Here is a 20440-nt window from a genome sequence, read left to right on the forward strand (position 1 = left end):
TGTGTGCTTATTTTTGCAAAGGAAGGGAGTAAAGCATTTGTGTGCACAACAAATTTTTTTAAGGTAAATGTCCACTTGCCAGCATATATTCCCTGCCCTTCATTGAACCCTGGTGGGCAGAGCCACCTCATGCTCAACCCTCCCACCGGAAGTTAGTGAGTGGGACTGGAAGTACAAAAGGCAGGCTGGAGAACTCAGTTGGGAGGCAGCTGCCAGAGGAGCCAGACGCCTCCTGTGAGCTCCCGAGCTGGGAGGCTGCGGCAGACCCTGAGGGAGCTGAGGGATGGCCAGGACCATCCAGGGCCATTTACAGACCCAAACGTGGAGGAGCTGCAAGCACTGACAGAGGCCTTCTTCCCCAGTGACCCTCTATAGAGCCAGGTACACCCTGAGGGGGAGTGGGGAAGTGGCCTGGGGTAGCTGACCCCTGTCTGGCTGCAACGCTGACAGCAAGTGAGTGAGCGTGTTGTGGTCAGGATCCCCACTCTGCCACTGCTAGGGCCCTGGCCTGGGATGCAGTGGAGTAGAGTGGGCCTGCGTCCCCCCTGCCACCCCAGTCCATAGGTGGCAGCCTCCCCATCTCTTAGGCAAGAACCCTGTGCTTGTCGGCCCTCCACCAGAGCTAGGAGGCCTGACTGTTTGCTGCTCAGCCTGAGTGCAGGCCTGAGCCAGAGACTCTTTGCTGCCCCGCCCCGGCCAGGGGCTGGCGCTCCATAACTGTTTGTTGCTCAGCCCTGATCACATGCTCTGTTCATTTATGCTTTTTGTGGCTATGTGAAAGCTAAAACTCTTCTGTAATTGATAATGTAGCATGCAGTAATTTAATATTTAATATTGTGAAATGCAGGGTGAACTGGTGGTGGGATTTTATTTTCTTCCTGGGTGTTGGCATGAGCAGTCTGAATCTGAATGATTGCTTAATAGTTTATTATTGGGTGGATTTCATAAATGATATTATGTCCTTAATTCCTTAAACAGAACTAGCCAAAGTTGCGGTAGTCAGATTGTGTGCAGTACCATAGGGTGCCCTGGCCGATTAAGGAAGATTCCATCTTTATCTTGAACCTGGTTTCTGCTCAGAAGAGAGGAATTCTGGGACTTGTAGTCCATAAATTGGGAGGAAGCTCCTTTTTGCATACTGAGATTGATGGACAAAAAAATGTATGGAACCTTGGGAAAGAGCTGGGGTTGAGAGGAAGACTAGGCTTTCCTCAGACTTTTTCCACTTGTTATTTTTTTACATTTTCCCGGAAGGGGAGACATTCTGGTTCACCAGGACAGCTATCCTATCAGCAAGTGAGAAACTGAGGCGGATGCACATTTTCACAGCAAAAGATACATGCAGTTATAAAGTCATATGTTTGACTTTTCACGTATTTTCTCCTTGGCACAACATACTATGATTTAATGTGGCTTATTTTCATCCTGTTGGTTATGGAGGGAGATGGGCACTGAAATTCCATATCCTGGTCCTAGTGCTGAAGTCAGTGAAAATGTTTTTGCCTAATTACGGATTGCAACATCATACCCAATGATAGTGGGTGTCTGTGGCTAGGGGAAGGGACAGAGTAAGGCTTCCTGTATTCTTTTCCTGGCTTCTCCACTGATTCACTGTGTAACATTGGATGAATCACTGAAACTCTGTCATGCAACTTACTCACCTGTATAGTGGAGATAATATATATTTTTATGAGATTTGGAAGACCGTGAGGCGATTTGGGTGGCAGTGTTGTAAGCCAAATACCAGTTCCACATCACTTTTCCATAGCTTCCTGCTCTCACAACAATCTTTGTACCCAGTAATATCCTTTCAGTGAAAATGTGGCCTTACAAGTCAAAACACAACTGAGTGTTTGAGGTAAAATGCCAGAAATCTATGTTTCCATCCCTCTAACTCTTTAATTTTGAACTCTGCTCCTAGGTTCGGTCTGTTCATCTCTGGCAAACAGCAAATGCTTTGCAGATGTTTGAGTTCTCTGTAGTACTTCCATAGCAAGCAGTGTCTTTTTGCATGAGTAGAAGTCTAACCAGAAATATAGTAAGGATAAATCACTCTGTATGCTGTGAGTATAACAACTGGTTAAAGTTAACTGGGTGGGTTCAGCCGTCAACACTGGTAATGATGCCTGTTGGTAGGTGAAAACATGTGGAGGAATGGGCAAATATGCACAAACTAGTGCCTATATTTTGTTAAAATGGTTCACAGTTTGGCATCTCACTGGATCCATGACTGCTCTTGAAGTTTCAGATAACAGCAGAGGCTCATTGCAATTTCTACCACCTATGATTTCTTTAATAAAAACGTTTTTTCAATGCAAAATAACTTTTTGATCAAAATCACTTTTCTTCTCCAGAATATTTTCACTTCATTTGTGTTTTTCAATTAGAAAAAAACTCAGAATGTTATGCTAAAATTTTAAATGCAAACCATATTTATTTTTTTAACAAAATCAGTTTTCTGGACAATAAACACTCTTCAGATTTTCAGGGTTTTGTTTTTTTCACTGAAAAAGCCTGAAATTGTCATGGGAAACAGGAAAAAAGCAAAATTTTTATGACCTCTCCCACCCATGTGTAAAATAATGTACCTTTTATGACCAGCTCTGAAAATTAGCCATAAAGCTGTGAGCAATTCTTTCTCTCTCAGATCCTCATGACAGTCATCCACAATTTTGTTTCCTGCAGAACAGGCTAGTGAAATGCACACTGCTTTGGGTTATCCTTAAAGACTATAGAAGCTTCAGATGCTGCAGAATGCAGCTACTTTTACATGAAGAGCAAGTCAGTGTGTGTGTATCTTGGTGATTCTGAATTCTAATCTCTGCAGCTGGGTGCAATTTCAGATGCTCTTAATTCTAATTAAACCCCTGAACAATCACTGGAATGAATGATCTTTGTTAGCTGTAAGATATAGAAGGACCCTTATATTTTTTGCCAACAGAGGGCAACAGGCTCACATTTATTTACTGCCTGTTCCTACACCCTCCCACTAGAGACAAACGCGAAAAGCTTCCACTGAGCCCAAAAAGAGCAAGATTGGGCTCTGATGTTTAAACGCTAAGGGCAGGACTGGGTCCCAATTTATTCATGACAAAATAATTAATAACTGTGTAATTATACCCCCTTTTCTTTATATGAAGCTAGTGCATGTTATTTAGCAATATAGTGACAAGGAAATACAAGTTTCAGAGTGGTAGCTGTGTTAGTCTGTATCAGCAAAGACAACCAGGAGTCCTTGTGGCACGTTAGAGACTAACAAATTTGTTTGAGCATAAGCTTTCGTGGGCTAGAACCCACTTCATCAGATGCAACAGGAAGTACAAGACAGAAGTCAAGTTCAAATCAGAGTGACTTTTGACCGACTTGTAATTCAGAAACAGTTTGACAAATTCCCTTCAAACTTGCCTTCAGAGTAAAACTGGAAATTTTCAAGCCAAGCCAAGTTTCTAAGCAAATGTTATAGCAGGGCTAAAATAATGCATTTAATGAAAACTAGCTGCATTTGTGGGCAGTCTGTTGAGTCACCGTAATATTCTGTATTGTAGAACTATGCTGTACAAGCGTATCTCGGTCTCAATTATTATTTAACTACATGCTACTAATCCTTAATGATTTTAGTGAGGGGTTATGCATGCATACATAATATTATCTATCATTAACATATGTCACATTGCAAACTCTGAAAATGAACATAATCTTTATTATGGTTGCAAACTCCTACTCTCTCACTCAGGGTAATTGTTCCAGGTAAATGTTCCAAGAGAGAACTGGCTTTTGATCTCTTTACCCTAGTGGAAAGGAAAAAAGTTATTTCCCTCTCCAGCATGCTAAGTGGAGAGGTAAAATCACACTAAGGCACATAATATACCCCTCCTGCCTCGTTTATTTAAAACAAGAGAGTAACTTTAATATTTGCTAATGCGAGGTACCTTTATTTTTAATTGGTATGTGGATCAACAGGCTGTAGGGGCTTAAGGTCCCCTGGCTGTTGATGTATCCAACTGCAAAAGGTTCAAAGATTTGCAGTCCACCAGAAGGCGGAATCCTGCTGGTAGAGGGTAGAAAGCAGTAGGGTGACCACAGGGCCGGTGCAAGGATGTTTCTCACCCTAGGTGAAACTTCCACCTTGTGCGCCCCCTCCATGCCCCTGCCCTGAGGCACCCCCTTTGAGGCAGCTCCCCACTCTCCGCCCTGAGGCACCCCCCAACCCCAGCTCAGCCCTGCTCCGCGCACAAGCACGAGCACCCTGAGCATGCCGTGGCTGCTTCACTTCTCCTGCCTCCCAGACTTGTGGCGCCAATCATCTTAGGTGCCGCAAACCTAGGAGATGGGAGAAGTGAAGCAGCCATGGTGTGCTCGGGGAGGAGGCAGGGCAGACGTGAGCTGGGGCGAGGAGTTCCCCTGCATGCTGTCCCCCCCTTACTTGCTGCAGGCGGCCCTCCCCATGCTCCCCTGCCCCAGCTCCCTCCGCTTAAATGCCGGCAGCGACTGGGGTGGCTGAAGATCCGGCCACCACGGTCACTGCCAAAGAAAATGGCGCCCCCAAAATCCCAGCATTCTAGGCAACCGCCTAGGTTGCCTAAATGGTTGCACTGGCCCGGGGTGACCAGATGTCCCGATTTTATAGGGACAGTCCTGATTTTTGGGTCTTTTTCTTATATAGGCTCCAATTAGCCCCACCCCTGTGTCCCGATTTTTCACACTTGCTGTCTGGTCACCCTAGAAAGCAGGCCATGATGACCATCCCTAGAAGATCTTTGCAACCTGAAAGTGTGGGGAAGAATGGCTGTCAGATGATCTCTCTGGATGCTCCCTTAGCCTGAAGGGGCCAGGAGCGGAGGGTGGTGGTGGTGGACCAGAAAGCATGCTGAGGATTTGCCCTAATGGAAGGACAATAAATAATTACAAATGACAAACTATTTCTACCCTGCCTCCCTCCTCTATCTCCCTACCTGAAGTTGTATTTCTGGATCTGGAGTATTTCTAATAATGGCCTTTCTTGAGGATATTTGTTGCTGTGGTGGTAGACTGGGTCTAAGGATCCTGGTCCAGAACTTGGAAGAACATGCCACATGATGTACAGCTTCTATAGGGGCAAATCATCTCTCCACTCCCAGGGTGCCAGAAGCCAGCATGACTCTGGGATTAATGCATTTCCACTGTATAGGTGGGGGAACAAGATCTAGACATCCTTTACAGGGATTCTACAACTCTAGCATGATGCTGCAGAGCCTAGTTCCATTGTGTCTCCTTGCACCCAAGAGTTTGGGATCAGACTGGGCCTGGGACTATTCTCCTCTCCCCTTCCCACCCACAGCTGTTGGGAGGAAGTTGTGAGGAGAACTTTAATGGTTGTGGACTGATTCTGCTGATGCTCTCTGACCATTCTTTCATCCCATGACCTCGGCAGCACACAGCCAGCTATCTCAGTCTGTGCATTGGATTCAGGCCTAGAGCTTTTTGAATGAATAGGTCATGGAAAACATATTCGCACATTGCACATATGAGAACTATTTGTGAGTACTCTCAAATGCAGTATCTGAATATGATGGGGGTCTGGCCCAGACCTATATGTGCTTTAAAAAGCAGGGTTATTTTTATCTGATTCTACCTTGCTGCAGAGTCTATTTCCAGGTAAATGAAATACTTAAAGTTTCAAAGGCACAGTTACTTCTTGTTCTAAAATGTAGTTGTTCCATAGTCTCAATCTCTTTTTTTTTTTTTTTTGGTATCTTCTTGTATATCAGACTACTACTCTGTTTACAAATAAATTCCAGACAGTATTAGAGCTTTGCAATCATTTGGGCGATGGAAGAGTGCATTATAATTTGAAAACTAGATTTAGTTAACTTTAAAAAAACTGTGCTTCTTGTTGCAAAATCTAAACCCGACCCATCTGAAGCAGTAACCTATAAGCTACAGCTTTCTGTAAGGAGGAAACCAGCACAAGTCCCCTTCTAAACCAATCCGTTTCCTAACTCTATATGTTCAGTAAGTTCTCAGGCAGGGAATGAAGTTTCTTCTCTCATCTATGTGTATTTTCTGTGGGTTGCAGTATCATTTGCTAATCTCTGTGGAAAGCTACACACCTCAGTTGGCAGCTGCAAGACTTTTTGTGCCTTGAAATGTGAAAATAAATCACTGACTGAAACAATGGTTCACCATGTGCAGGATATTAATGCGTATAAAGGCCCTGGACTGTAAAATCGAAATGTATTTTACTGAATCATTCATCTGGCATGTATGCAGTCCCAGTGCAACAACTTGATCATTATGAACAATGTTTTGGAACTTTCCTGATGAGTCTACTGATCAATGCTCTGGCATACTAGGAAAGTAATAGCTTCGCTTTACATGAAGTAAACATTAATGCACTCTTATTCAATATTAGCTCAGTCCAAACTGTACGTCAAAAAGCAATACTTCTACTGGATCAGCTTTTACATCAGACAGTTATGTTATTTAACTGTCCGAGAGAACAGCAAATTAGGAACACTTTCCATGTTAATCAATTAGTCATGTAGAAGTCAGGACACTATTGCATTCTAAAGCAGCTCTGGAATAGCAGCAGCCGCAGTAGCATTACTCATTACATAAAGATCAAGTATCAGGAGGTTCTGTGTCTACGGTACAAATTTTCTGCATCGCCGGCAATAAAACCTAATAATATTTAATACAAGAAACTTGTCAGTGTGGTGGTGAGGTTGAGATTTTAATGGCACTTGAGAGGCAAGTCAGAGTTAAGGCTCTTAATTTTTCTGGTGATTTAATATTTTAAACATGCTGACTAAGGGCTTGCTCCTGTTTCCATCAAAGTGAATGTCAAAACTCACACAGTCTTCATTGTGAGCAGGATGGGACCCAGTCTGTCTCCAGCTCTAAACTTGGAGCGCTTGTTTTCTGCATATTTCATGGCGCCATTGGGTTCAGATGAGGCATCTTCAGTGGTGCAAAAAGGCTTTGCTAAATTAGATGTTTGCTGCAGAGTCTCTACTCTGTTGTCTTACCGGTTTTGCCTTGGGAGTTGGAGAAATGGGTGGGGCTACTCAGTATATTGTAGCTGGAGTTAAATGGAAGAGTAGGATTGGAGCAGGAACGATGTTCAGCTACTCTGTAAAATGTTATCCCCTTAGCCCTATATTATGTGTTAGTGCCCTTAGGTGGTTTTGCACAGAATCGGGGTACTCGGAGGATAACGCATTGGACTGGAACTCAGAGCTCTGTTCAATTATTGGCTTTCCCAGAGGCTTCCTGTGTGCCTTTAGATCTTAACCACTTTGTGCCTTAGTTTCCTATCTACAAAATACTTTCTTTCTCCCACACTTCAGGTCTCTTATAAGCTCTTTCTGGTGAGAGTTCTTAATATGTGTGTGGCCAGTGCCTAGAATGGGGTGTCAAGTATCAGAGGGGTAGCTGTGTTAGTCTGGATCTGTAAAAGCAGCAAAGAGTCCTGTGGCACCTTATAGACTAACAGAAGTTTTGGAGCATGAGCTTTCGTAGGTGAATACCCTTTGTCGGATGCATCCGACGAAGTGGGTATTCACCCACAAAAGCTCATGCTCCAAAACTTCTGTTAGTCTATAAGGTGCCACAGGACTCTTTGCTGCTTTTATAGAATGGGGTGGCTTCTAGACTTTATTGTAATACAAAAACTGTTAATGAGTCTATTTAAATTCAACATTTAACACCCTGCTGAATGGCTTTTAATTCAAATGTCCATAAAAATTCACTTTGGAGCTGATCTCGTAAGTAGTTTTATACCCAGAAGCAATTTTTGAGGAAGTTTTTAAAGAGAATGTGAACAGGTTTAGAATTGAAACGCCATCTCATTCTGAACTGCATGATCATCAGTGCAACACTTTACATCTGATCTAGGAAATGCTTTACCTCTAATCATGTCAGTTAGAGTCGTGTAAATGGTCTCTCTGCTTTTTAAAGTAAAAAAACAGAGAAGGGCTTTAAATTGTATAATTTCCCAGTGCAAACTCATGTCATCAGTTTACACGATCCTGAGTTGTCACGTTGGTTGTGATTCTTCACGTATGTCTTCAATGCATTCATGTATTGCTAAAACCCGGTGACACTAGTTAAAAAGCTTTTTCTTAGCTCCTTGCAGTCTGAGGGAAAGTTTCAGCACCTTGGCATGGCTCTCACACAGAGAAGGAGACAGAATGTGTTTCTGAGGCTGGTAACTACACGGGGAAAAGAAATCAAGAGACTGACCAGCCCAGACTGACTTGCAGTGTTCTTTGCCTTGAGCAGCACCCAGCGCTGCTTGCTTTCTTTCCACCCTGGATTTCCTGTCTTCCTATCAGAAGTGCTTTCTGCTGGGTCAAGAAGCAGCTTTTCTATTCAGGGCCCAAGTAAGGTCTCAACGCTCTAAAGACATGCCAAACCCATGAAACACCCCCTGCAAAATTGGACTTGTTTTTGGCTTAATTGACTTGTGAGTTGTGGGTAGTTTTTTCCTTGTAGCTTGTTGCTGCTGCTTTTTTTTTATCTTTTTGATTGGCTCCCAGCAAGCAGGGACAAAGAGGGGAGAGAGTCAGGGGTGCACAGCAGATGCACCACAGTCCCAGACTGCAGGCCGGGGGGATCTAGTTACATCCAGTGTTGGGGCTCTGAGAGATTGGCTTCTTTTGGCCTTGTTTTGAAATGGAATTAGCTTGATTTTTGGCTTATTGTAAAAGTCGGGGTGCTTATTTACCACATGAAAGTTGGCACCTAGGCTCTAAACCCATGCCTAGGGCCTCTGCTCTTGGAGTCACGTCATTGCTCAATCAGAATTTCAGCTTTCGTTTTTAAAAAATGTCTCTCGCCCTCATGGCTGTAAAGAAAATCTTGCATATGTGACCAGAGTGTAACTGATACAGGGAGCCTGAAACAATAGCTCTGATCAGGGAGGGTTCTAACTCCACGACCCCCTGCTATGGATGGCTCTACTAACACCACCCCAGCAGAAGAGACTGTACATGGCAGGAAGAGAAGAGTGCAATGTTCCCAACCCTAGCTGCTGGCATAGGCACTGAAGGATCGCCTGCTGCCATCTCTCTCTCAAGGGGGAGGGAGGAATGGCCCCTACTGCTCTTGATAAGAGGGCACCTGTTGCCATTCTTGGAGGGAGAAGGGACCCCTATGCTGTTGCTCCTGCCTCTGTGAGGGGTAGAGCCAGCCTTAGGGAAAATGGCATCCTGAGTGAACTTTCTAGTATTGCTCTGAGAGCAACGGGCAGTGACTCAGCAGGCAGAGCAGCAGCAGATGGAGTGGTGCTGCAGGCGCCATGCTGCCAGGAGAGTGGAGGGGGGAACATGTGAGCGCCTGGCTCCCACCCCACAGCACACTTTGCCCCCTCCCCACTGTCTCCCAGGGGGGCACAGCCCTTTTGCAGCATCTTGACCACAGTGCCGTGGGCCATCACCCACCCATAAGGCCGGCCCTGGTTGGGGGAGTGGGCATACCACCACCACCCCTAGTGGTGACAGTGTGAGGGCAGGGCCACAGACCATGTCATGGTATGTTTAGGGCCCCATATTGTCTTAATCCAGCCCTGACCCTACTGGTCTCTAGGATGTGAGTTGTGCAACCCCTCTCCTGTCAAGGACACCATTGCATTCCCCACTACCCTCACCTACATGTGAGTCCAGGACTGACACCTGACTCAGGTTGCACATTTTGCCCCACTGAATCCTAGTTTAGATTTGCACCCTTGAAAATAGCCAGTTTATCTTTAAAGTATTCCTTTGGGCCATTTGGTAAAACCTTTTCAGAAATCATCACCTTCCTCTAAATGTGTGCCTGAAACCATTTCCCCTCACCCTTAAGGGACTGGATGAGATATTGGCAGAAAGAGGAAAAAATATAATTATTAGAAAAGATCCACTGAAATTAATTCACAAAATCAGTATGATGTACCCATGCTAGAAGAATGGGTCTTTGTTTCCTTCCAGTGCTTGGCTTTCATGAGAGGTTAATGAATCCACTACAGCTGCTAATTAGAGGACTTGGGGGAGGGGGCATATTTTCAAAGGTACTTAGGAGCCTAGTGGGAGTTTTAAAAGTGCCTAAGCAGGTTAGGCGCCTAAACTGCTTAGGTACTTTTAAAACTCCCACTAGGTGCCTGTGTGCATCCTTAAGCAACTAAATACCCTGGAAAATCTGGTCCTAAGTCCCTTAGTGGTGCTGTAAAGTACTATATATTAAAATATTCTGTCTGCAAAACTAGAGTCTTTTTCAGGAGATTTAGTGATTCTTTGCAGCTCTTACCAAAATAACTTCACTTAGTGTTCTTTGTATTAAGATTGCTGTGATCATTAACATTTCCTGTATAGCAGTAGGTTTGGAAAGTCATTCTGCCCTCCCACAGCCAGAAACATTAATTTCATATCTGATTCTGTATGCATAGTTCCTACTAAATTGAATGGGAGTTTTGTATGTACAGTGGCTAAAGGATTGGTCCCACAGAGGGCTGGATCTCACAAACCTTTATTGTTTTTACTCATGTGAATAGATTTTAATAGAACTACTCACCTAAGTGAGCATTACTCATGTGTAAGGGTGTAGACCCTATTTGTCAAAAGTGCCACGTGGAATAGAAGACACTATTTTAGGCATTTTAGTTGTAGCGTACTTTTGGCACATATAGTCCCTCCTCTAAAATAGCAGCTCTTCCAGTTATCATTGTTTTCTGAGATGAGTCAGCTATTGGCAGAAATAACCCAAAGCGAATATGATTTTGGACCACGTGAATTCTTTGCATCACATTTAACATGATTGTTGTTTCAGGCATTATCTATTTGTGGACAGAAATGTTTTTCTCCAATTTCATAAAGCCAAGAAAAACAGACTGGTGAGGTTTTTTTTAACTTGGTAACTCAAGATGTTTAAAGCTAACAATAAAAGTTATTAGTTTCAGGCCCCTATTTCTGAGGAAGAAATATTGCTATGGGAAGTCCCCATCGTTCAATTAGAAACTTCTGATGAATTTCATTGCTGACATTTGGTCTCCTTAAAGTGGAGTTATCTTTCCCTTATTTCAGGTACTGAACCATTTCAATCCATTGCACATTGACCAACCACCTCTTCTGCAGAATCTGTATTATTTTATGTATTACATGTGTAGGAAAGATACAGTACATATATACTATATATTAGGACGTGATATGCATGTTGTAAACTGCAGAGCCATACAATTCATTCATTTATCATGCACCTTTGACCATCTTATGTGTCTTTTGGCCAATAATTCATCTTCCTGGGATCAGATCTGATCTATTCTGTTTTGGTTCTTAATATTCCTCTCCCAGAGCAGCTTCAAACAGCCTCCTTTTGGTAAAATAAATAAATAAATAAATAAACTCTTCAGAGACTATTTCCTTATCTTCATGCCAAATATGGAATTTCCTCCAAAGTCCCACATCCCAGGATGGAAAAGTTTCACTCCTGGCCGAGTAATGTTTTTCTAACCATAAATATGACACAGCATTATTATCTATTATTTCATTGCCTTGCAGGGATGGAAATGGGAGCTTTAGGCCATTGGAAATAAGGGGATTCCCATTTTCCCAATGGGACCAAGCATTTGGGGCCTGATCTAAAGTCCATTGAAGTTTTGGCCCAGGGCCTTGCTTCCAGCCCTAGAAGGCATCATGATAATGGATTCTAAAGTTGATGCTCTTTTATACATATATAAAAGCTATTTTAGGAAATTTTAGAGGCTTTTATGTCTCTCTCTAAGTCCTGCAAAGTTGAACTGATATCTAAAGCATCTGGCTTTGCTGGCAGAGGGTAAGAAATACAGTTCTAATAATGGCTTTTCTAAATCTATATTGCACATTACATCAAAAATAACTACATTGAAAATAGTTAAGGTTGTAAATTCAGGCACTCAGAAGTTAGGAAATGCCAGTATTAACATTGCCTGTGCAACCTTAATTCAGCCGCTTTGTGTGCATGCATTACCATACAGTCTTTAATTACATGAGCACATATTATTTTTCCACAGGAACTCTTGCCTTATTCAGTGCACCAGATGGATGGTGCTCAAAGAATTAATCGGGGTTCTGTAGTGAAGGTCACTGTTGTTTGTAGGACCCCTGTCTCAATTGTCGCAGAAGTTGAAAAGTGTGTAGTGAATAAGGCAGGGGACTGTAGGAAAAGAAAGGATAGTCTCTTGGCTTAGGTATTTGAATGACACCCTGGAGAACTGGATTCCATCCCTGCCTCTGCCACAGAGTTTTTATGTGATGCTGGGCAAGTCACATAAACCAAAATTTTCACAAGTGGCCACTACTTTTGTGTTCTTTGTTTAATGAGTGCCCAGCCTGAGATGCTTGGGGTGTCATTTGCAGATGTGCTGAGCTCTCACAACTGCAACTGAAGTCAATGGGCACTGTACATACAAAAATGGTACATACTCTTTTTACCTTGATCACTCCATACCTCAGTTGATCATCTGCAAAATTGGGATAATAATGTTTCCCTCCCTCACAGGGGCTGTGAGAAGACCAGTTTGATGCCTATGAAGCCCTCTAATATTATGGTGATGAGCACTGTAGAAAAGTCATGAGGAAATTAATAATTCTATACTCAGTACAGGGTTTGGATGGTGTGCAGTGAACATGGCATGAGGCCACACATTGATTAAGTATGAAAAGAACTATTGACTAGTTACCCAGTCATTGAACACCATCCAGCACTAGATGAACTGTGGACAGGCAACCTTAATCCTAGCATTTTCTAACTCCTGAGCACTCGACTTTGCCCCCTGAGCATTTTCAAATGCAGTTTTCTGTATGTAATTTCTGCTTCATTTTGTTGTTCATAACTAAATGGGCTAATGGGGAGGACCTGTCACCCCCAATGTTTGTATTTATCTGGCTTTAATTTCATAACACAGCGAGGTCAGTGATTCCTCACAGCAATGCCTAGCGCACAACCCTAGACTCTCATAATTGTGATGTCATAGTGGTCCCTTCTGTCATTATCTATGAATCTGTCATCATCTAGTCTGTCCTCCTGAATAACAAGTCACAGTCTTACCATCACAAACTTGTAGCATGCCATAATTTAACATAATTAAAGCACCAATAAGGAGTGTTATTGATATGCCAACTAACTCACTGACACTGAGAACTGGATGGAAAAAATGGCAGCCAAGTTTTTTTCCTGACAAAAATGTTGCTTTTTTATCACAACCAACATTTTGAATTATTATAAAGTTTTGTTTTGGAAAGCAAAAAAAAAAAAAAATCCTACTTTTTGTTCCATTTTTATCCCTATCTCCCCTTTCTAATGGGGAAAACTTTTTTTTAAAATAAGACAGAGAAATTGGTATTTTTTTTCACAGAAATGATTTTTTCCTAAAATTAAAGAAAAAATGTTTTTGTAGAAAATAAAAAAAAGAAGAGATTTCAAATAAAATATTTTATTTAAAAAATGTTCATGAAATGTACTTTTTAAAAAACAACTCTGAGCTCCTCAAACGATATATATTACACTACACCTGCCCTGTCCTCAGGAATAGAGGTTCTTAGGCTCAGACCAGATCTATATGCCATCCTCTGTACGTTCTCCAAGCTCTCGGGGCATAGCTGCAATATAGAACAGCTATGAGCAATGCTAAGTGCATCCCACCTCTCAGTATTGCATGTGTAAAAATATTTTTATATTTATGTGGGTGGTTTCTGCCTGGTGCCCAGACAGCTCCAGAGGAAACTAGTTCATTTTGTTACACATAAACATCGAAAGCAAAGGCAAAATTATGAATAGATTAAAAATCTCTTCTTTCGGTAATGACTGAGAACACATTTTAAGGGAAAAAATCAAGGAGCATCTTATGAGATATATAATGCTGGCCATGTGCATCCCTTGGTTTCCTCCTCTCAGAATGAATTTGTGCCAAAATGAGATCATTTTTCAATTCATATGGTAAGTATATAGAAAATAATTAAGCAGATTGCTTGAATGAATGGGGCTTCCTACCAAAGGTGACATAAAAAAATTGAGTCTGGCCTGCAGCTGGTTGAAAATGTGCATCTTTCTGTTAATTGAAATTTATGGTAAGTGGAAGACTATGACCAGTCTTTTGTTCCATGGGGTCTCTAACTGGATTGGCTGCAGTGCCAAAATAGTAAATACTCTCCACAGTAAAATAACCCATTCTCATATGGTGTAGATATTAAGGGCCAGATTATCAGCTGGTATACATTGACTTCAGTGGAGCTACATAAATCTATACCAGCTGAGGATATCTCCATATTACTTGATTGATGTGCACAAGAGTGTTTATAGAAATGTCATTGGAGAGGTGTGCTGAGATCTGAGCTCATGTCCTAATAGTGATAATATAAAGAAATGCAATGATGGAGGAAGAGAGGGCAAGAGGCAGGAATGGTACCCCATGATGGGGTGTCTGCCCCATACTGGTTTGCAAGGGGTTAATAGAGCCCTAGGGAGGTGGTACAGGAAGCAGCCAATAGGAGAGGGGCTGTGAGGAGTAGCCAGTCAGGGCCCACCAGACCCATATAAATAGAGCTGCAGGGCACTGTGTGGTCAGTTACTCCTTGGGGCTCAAGGAGGGAGGTCTGGGTGCCATGCAGGTGGAAGGAAGCTAGCATCATGGAAAAAACAGTGCTGGGTAGGAACTGGCTGGCTGTTATGACTGGGATGCTGAGGTCCTGAAGTAAGTGCAAAGAAGGTGCTGGGGCTGTGGGGAAGTGGCCCAGGGAAATATACTGAGTTGGAGAGGTAGCAAGTGGCTGCCATCTACAGGGTCCCCTACACTCGCCACTGGGGAAGTGGCTGGACAGTTAACTGCAGGGCCCTTGGAAGCAGGGCTGGCTACAGGCACCAGCGCAGCAAGCAGGTGCTTGGGATGGCCAACGGAAAGGGGAGGCATGTCCAGGTCTTCAGTGGCAATTTGGAGGTGGGTCCCTTGGTCCCTCTTGGAGGGAAGGACCTGCAGCTGAATTGCCACTGAAAAATGAAGTGCTGCTGATTGTGGCGTTTTTTTTTTTTTTTTTTTGCCACTTGGGGTGGCAAAAATGCTGGAGCTGGCCCTACTCGGTAGGTGGGAGCAGAGATTGTGACCCAGTTGGAGGAGTCATGAAGAGGACACCATGGTCCGTGGAGTTATGCCCATCTGGGAGCAGATGGGATGGTGGGCAAGGCCCCATTGGGAATGGGCAGACCAACCTTTGGAGCTAATCCCAGGACAGCCAGCAGGAGGTGCTAGTGTGGTGACTGGAGTCCTGTCACATACCCCTTCATTTATGTCTCCTTATCTCTTGTGTTATACTTAAATTGTGAGCCCTTGGGGCAGGAACCATCTTTGTTCTGTGTTTGTACTGCACCTAGCACAATGGGATCCTAGTCTATGACTAGGCTCCTAAGTGCCATGGTAATACAGTAATAATATTATTTCCTGTTCCACTCCAGTACTCAAATGTTCTAATTCCTTGGTTCCTTCCTTTTGGAAAGATTTGATTTTTTTTTTTAAAAATAATTTTGAAATTGACATTAATTCTTAAACCAGAATTATTGTATTTAATTCTTTAACATATGTGATTCCCTGAACCACAGGATTTCAAGTGGTGGTGCATGAACAAACTGGAAGGCATGATTTGGATTAGCATTTTTATGGCAGGAAAGTATATTTAGAACTCAATTGAATTTTCTGTCCCACTTAAAAACAGGCAGTTGAGAGAAACATCTTTGACTAGGAAGGAAAAGGGTTAGCAGGCTCTTTCCAGATTACACCAATCTCAAATCTATGACAGTTCACTGCTTGCTAGTTTGACGCTCTGTTTCCAACTAACAACCCACAAGATGACAAAAGTCTCCTTTGCTGTTTGCTCTCTTTCACATCAGACCTTTTCTTTTCAAGGTTATCTTTAGACTTACTGAGCAATTCAGGACAGAAATGAGATGCTCTCCAGAGCAGCTTCTGGCACCTTAGTTATATATTTGAAAGAAGGCTCGGGTCCCACCATGTATACTGTACTCTTCCTGCCCTTCCAGAGTGACATTTAAGGATTTATCCCTGGAGCCTGCTCCCCTCCAAAACCTACAGTCCAATTAGTGCCGCTGAAACTAGAGTGGTAGAACTACTTTTTAAAATATGTGGTATTCAGAGTTGGATGCCTGAAGCGTAGCAGATGGGCTGAGTGTTGGACTCCATTGCCATTTAAAAAATGTTGAGGAAAAGTGAAGTAAACATAAGCAGAAAGGGAAAGCAAGCGAGGGTGTGGATCCAAAATTCAAAGAGCTGGCTTTGTTTTCAGAAGTGAGGAGTGAAATAGATAAAAATAAATAAAAGAATCCAGACTGGGCTGGAAGCAGAGTAACCAGAAATATTTTCAGCTAGGACAGTCAGTTTGGCTATGCATGGGTGATCCAAAGGGCCACCTTACATCTCCTTAAAGAAACAGCCATGGAGTACTCCACATGCCAATTATTAGAAGCTGACTTTTTCCTATATCTGGGGCAGTGCTCACTGGGGGCAGCTTTTAAAAGATCATTCCTGGAAGGAGCCCCTGAACATTTCAGCTCTGTTTCTGAGGAGACAGTCTACTGAAGGTTTGACATTTTGGGCCTGATTCTGTTCCTGTGCCAGTCTTACGTTGGTGTGATTCCATTGATTTCATTGTAGCTACTCCTGATTCTCATTAGTGCAAATGAGAACACAACCTGAACTTGGATTTTCAGCAGTCCAGATAACTCTCAACTAGGCTGCTACATGTATTGACAGGAAACTTGGGGCTCTAAATTGTAGACTTACGGGTTTCAGGCAGAAAAGGCCCCCAATATGGCAGAGCACTTAAGCTTGTTTAGTTTTAATCACCTTAAAAATTCAATTGATTTTTAGTTAGGCCTTGATCCAGAAAACCAAAGAGACAGAGAAATTAAAAAGATTCAGATTATAAACAGGAGGTTTGCTGTAGAATAATCTCCTAAGGGGAGGCACTAGAACTTGTGAGAGTGAGCTAAACACTTGAGAATATTCTGTAGGGTATCCTTCTGTACTGGCAGTGATGGGCCAATACCTAATAGCTCCTCTCCATCTTTCTTTCTGTGATCCTATATAGTCTGAAACGATTTTTAAAAAATAACATACGGGGAAACAATAGACACACGGCTTTCTTCCAGGGTCCCTGCTGCATTCACAGGATTTTATTCTCCAATCCTTTTCAAGTTATTGTCAGAATTACTAGATAACTTGTGATCATGCTGGAGGAGGAAACTGAAATTGGTCAAGAGCATAGAAAAGCATGCAGAGCAATTAATGTTCACTCTCCCACCATACACGCTGACTCATCTGTTTCTTTGGGACTCTGATGTAGGAAAGGAGAGAGACAGTAGTGCTGCATACCAAAATGAAATAAAGGGGTTGTAGATGATTGAGACATCTCTGCCCCAGCTGCCTCCCTCTCTTTATGCATAACCACCCACGTGTGGCCAGTTTTACACTTTATGCTAAAACATTGCTCTGTGTCACAGATCATTATCCATGTTGCCAGTTTTTGTGATTTTTATCTTTGTTTTTTTCTAGCCCCAGCTCATGGGGTCATGTGAATACATGAGAATCTCTGCTTTCATTTGTAAAAGCAAGTGTCTAGCGCTCACCTCATAGTTGTAGAGAAAAGCATGAAAATGTCAGTCCTGAGCACCCTACAGACTCAAAAGCCAGAAAGAACCCCAGATGATATGTTTAAAGATTATAATTTTTAAGCTAATTGAGTGATTGTGTGTACCTGACTCATTTTTGAATGGCTGGGGTTGGCAATATGGCATTATTTTTTATAATTTGTATTGGAATAGTGCCTCAGTCACACCTGTTGTGTCAGGTGCTGTACAAAACCAGTATAACACAATACCTGCCCTAAGGCATTTATAAGATGGACTCAATTCTATTATGGCAACTGCAAGGTATCAAACAACTTTTAATGGCTAGACTGAGGACCAGCTCGGGCAGAACTCTGACAGACAGTGAAGGAACATTGATACTTAGTTATGTAATTATAAAAATGTGTGAATATAAAAATGATACGTATCTGAGTCTCCCTGTCCTTCCAGCTTTTATATCTTGCTGGTCTTGTAGATTACAAACTGCCTGGGGCAGGCACCATGTTTAGAATTGTTTATACAGGTCCTAGCTTACCAAGGCTCCTGATAGGGAGCTGCTGGGCTCTCATGTAACTGTAAGTCATCATAGATTAATGTTAGCACAAGTCTTAAAGTTGTGGTTATTAGGTTTATTACTTGACCATGAAGCTCCGTTTTTAGTGATTTATACAAAAAGTAGTGATAGGCTGGGAGTTGTTTCCTGTTGATACAATAGTACATTGAAAAAACCCAAATGCAGAAGACATTTAAGACGAAGTTCTCTGGAGTGGTGCAACTGCGTTGTGCCATATTGCTGCCATAACCTGACCATAAAGCCAGTTTTAATTGCCATGAGATGGGAATCACCCCAGTATAAGACTGATGTTTTATTCTACCCTTGTGTGCAGCATCTTTACTGCTGCTCCATGCATTGTGGCTGCACCAGGGGGCCAGGCCCATGGCCTTATGAGGAAAACTTCCCCTATCAGTTATAAACCTGCTTCAGGTGGATCAGATTTGCGGTATAAAAACGATGACAGTCTCCCTTTAAAAACAGGTATGACAGGGCTTATACAACTGCCACTTACAGAGCACCACACAAGGAGTAGGAGGCAAAGGCCTCCCAAACCTGGTATGGGTGCTGCCCAAACTAGATACTAAGGAAGAGCCTCACCGATGTAAATTGGGCTGTTTGCCACACTCCACAATTCACTAACAAGAGGCAACAGTATGTAGATGAGAAAAACTGGGTGCAGGGGCAGCAACCTCCAAGCGTGCTAGGAAGGGCCTGGCTGATGAGCTAGGAAAGGCCGGGTAAGGGGGTGGGTCCTGTCCTTCATCCTCAGCTTTCCTTTCCTTGTGGGCTGCTAGTTTTGTTTGGATGTATTCCTGGAGGTTTCATCACATGATGTTATCTCTAATTAAAGATTAATGTTTAATTTCTAGAGACTCCAGGACAATCCTGGAGGCTTGGCAACCCTGCTTTCCTTTCCTCAGCCTGCAGCCAGCTCCTGCCCTGCCCCAGGACCATGTACATCAGTGAAGCCCATCATATACTAGGAGCTAGCAGGCTGACCGCAGGGAGTAGCTGCCTGCCAGGTTTAGTCATCAGACAGCAGCCAGTATTTCTGTCTATAATGGTTTTGGAGCAAGACTCCCTTGTCCTGGGACACATTGACTTGGCCTGGATGGCTGCTGGGGTGTGTCTGTCTGTGCACTGGAGAAAACAGACACTGCCCATCAAGGCTGGGAAGAGATCTACACTTCTTCTGGGCTGGGGGCAACTGCCAGGTGGCAGCATTTCCCCTCTTCCTGGGAGCCTGGGTTTCTGATCAGCCGAGGGGCGTTTAAACCTCCCCGTGCCCCGGGAGGGGCGGGATTATAACCCCCTAGGCCAGGAGGGTTTGTGGGCACCTTCAGCTAGAAGAGTCTAGGGAAGAGAAGGGCTCTTCCCACCCCTGTCGTCGGGGAATATCCCACCCTAGGGCGCAGGTAACCCAGTCTGTAGCATCCCCCTGACCCCCACCCCAAGCGCCCTGCCACGGGGTCAGAAGCCGAGGGTCTTTTCCCGCCGGGAGGGGAGTGAGATCCCTGGGAGGAGGGGGGGTGTCTCTCCCCGGGCCCCTCTCAGTCCCAGCTGTAGAGGGACTCGCCCAGCCACGGGCACACGCCTGCTCTGCATCTCCCTCCGCGAGCTCACCCACGCCACGCGCAGCCCCGTCTCAGCCAGGGAGGTTTCCCCTGCCCCAGCCCAGCAGCCACGGGCTGTGCGAGTCCCTCCGCTTTTATCCCGCGGCAGAGGTGGCGGAGGGAGGATGCCCTGGTCCCCCTCTGAGCTTGCTGTTACGGGCGGGGAGTACAACGGGGTTAAAGCGCCATCTCCCCGCCTGCCCCCACCCGGTGACCCGCCCCGGCTCCGGGCAGCGCTAGTTGCATGGCTGACTCCTCCCCGCCCCGTATCTGCATCAAACGCCCAACTCTCCTGAATTATTCAGCCGCGCTCCCCGCCCTCTCGCAGCGCGGAGCTCCCCCTAAGCAGCTCCCCGTAACTTTTCGGCAGTGGGCAGGTCAGAGCCTGCCTCCAGTCCGCCCCCAGCTAGGCAGCATCCTCGGCAGAGCGCCCTGCCTCCCCCGGGCTTTATGCCTCATGCACCTTCCCGCCCCGCCGCAACCTGCACCACTGGGACTCGGGGTCTTTGAGCGGCGCCGCGTCCTGCCGGCTGCACCCCCCACTCCTCTGCGCGCCCGGGGCGGCCCCGGCTGCCCGGGAAGTCACGGTCCGGCGGAGCTCGGCAGGCTGCGGGGGGTTCCGAGCCCCGCTCGCTAACCCAGGAGCGGC

This window comes from Chelonoidis abingdonii, chromosome 4 (assembly GCF_003597395.2).
Source record: "Chelonoidis abingdonii isolate Lonesome George chromosome 4, CheloAbing_2.0, whole genome shotgun sequence".
In the NCBI taxonomy this organism is placed as follows: Eukaryota; Metazoa; Chordata; order Testudines; family Testudinidae; genus Chelonoidis; species Chelonoidis abingdonii.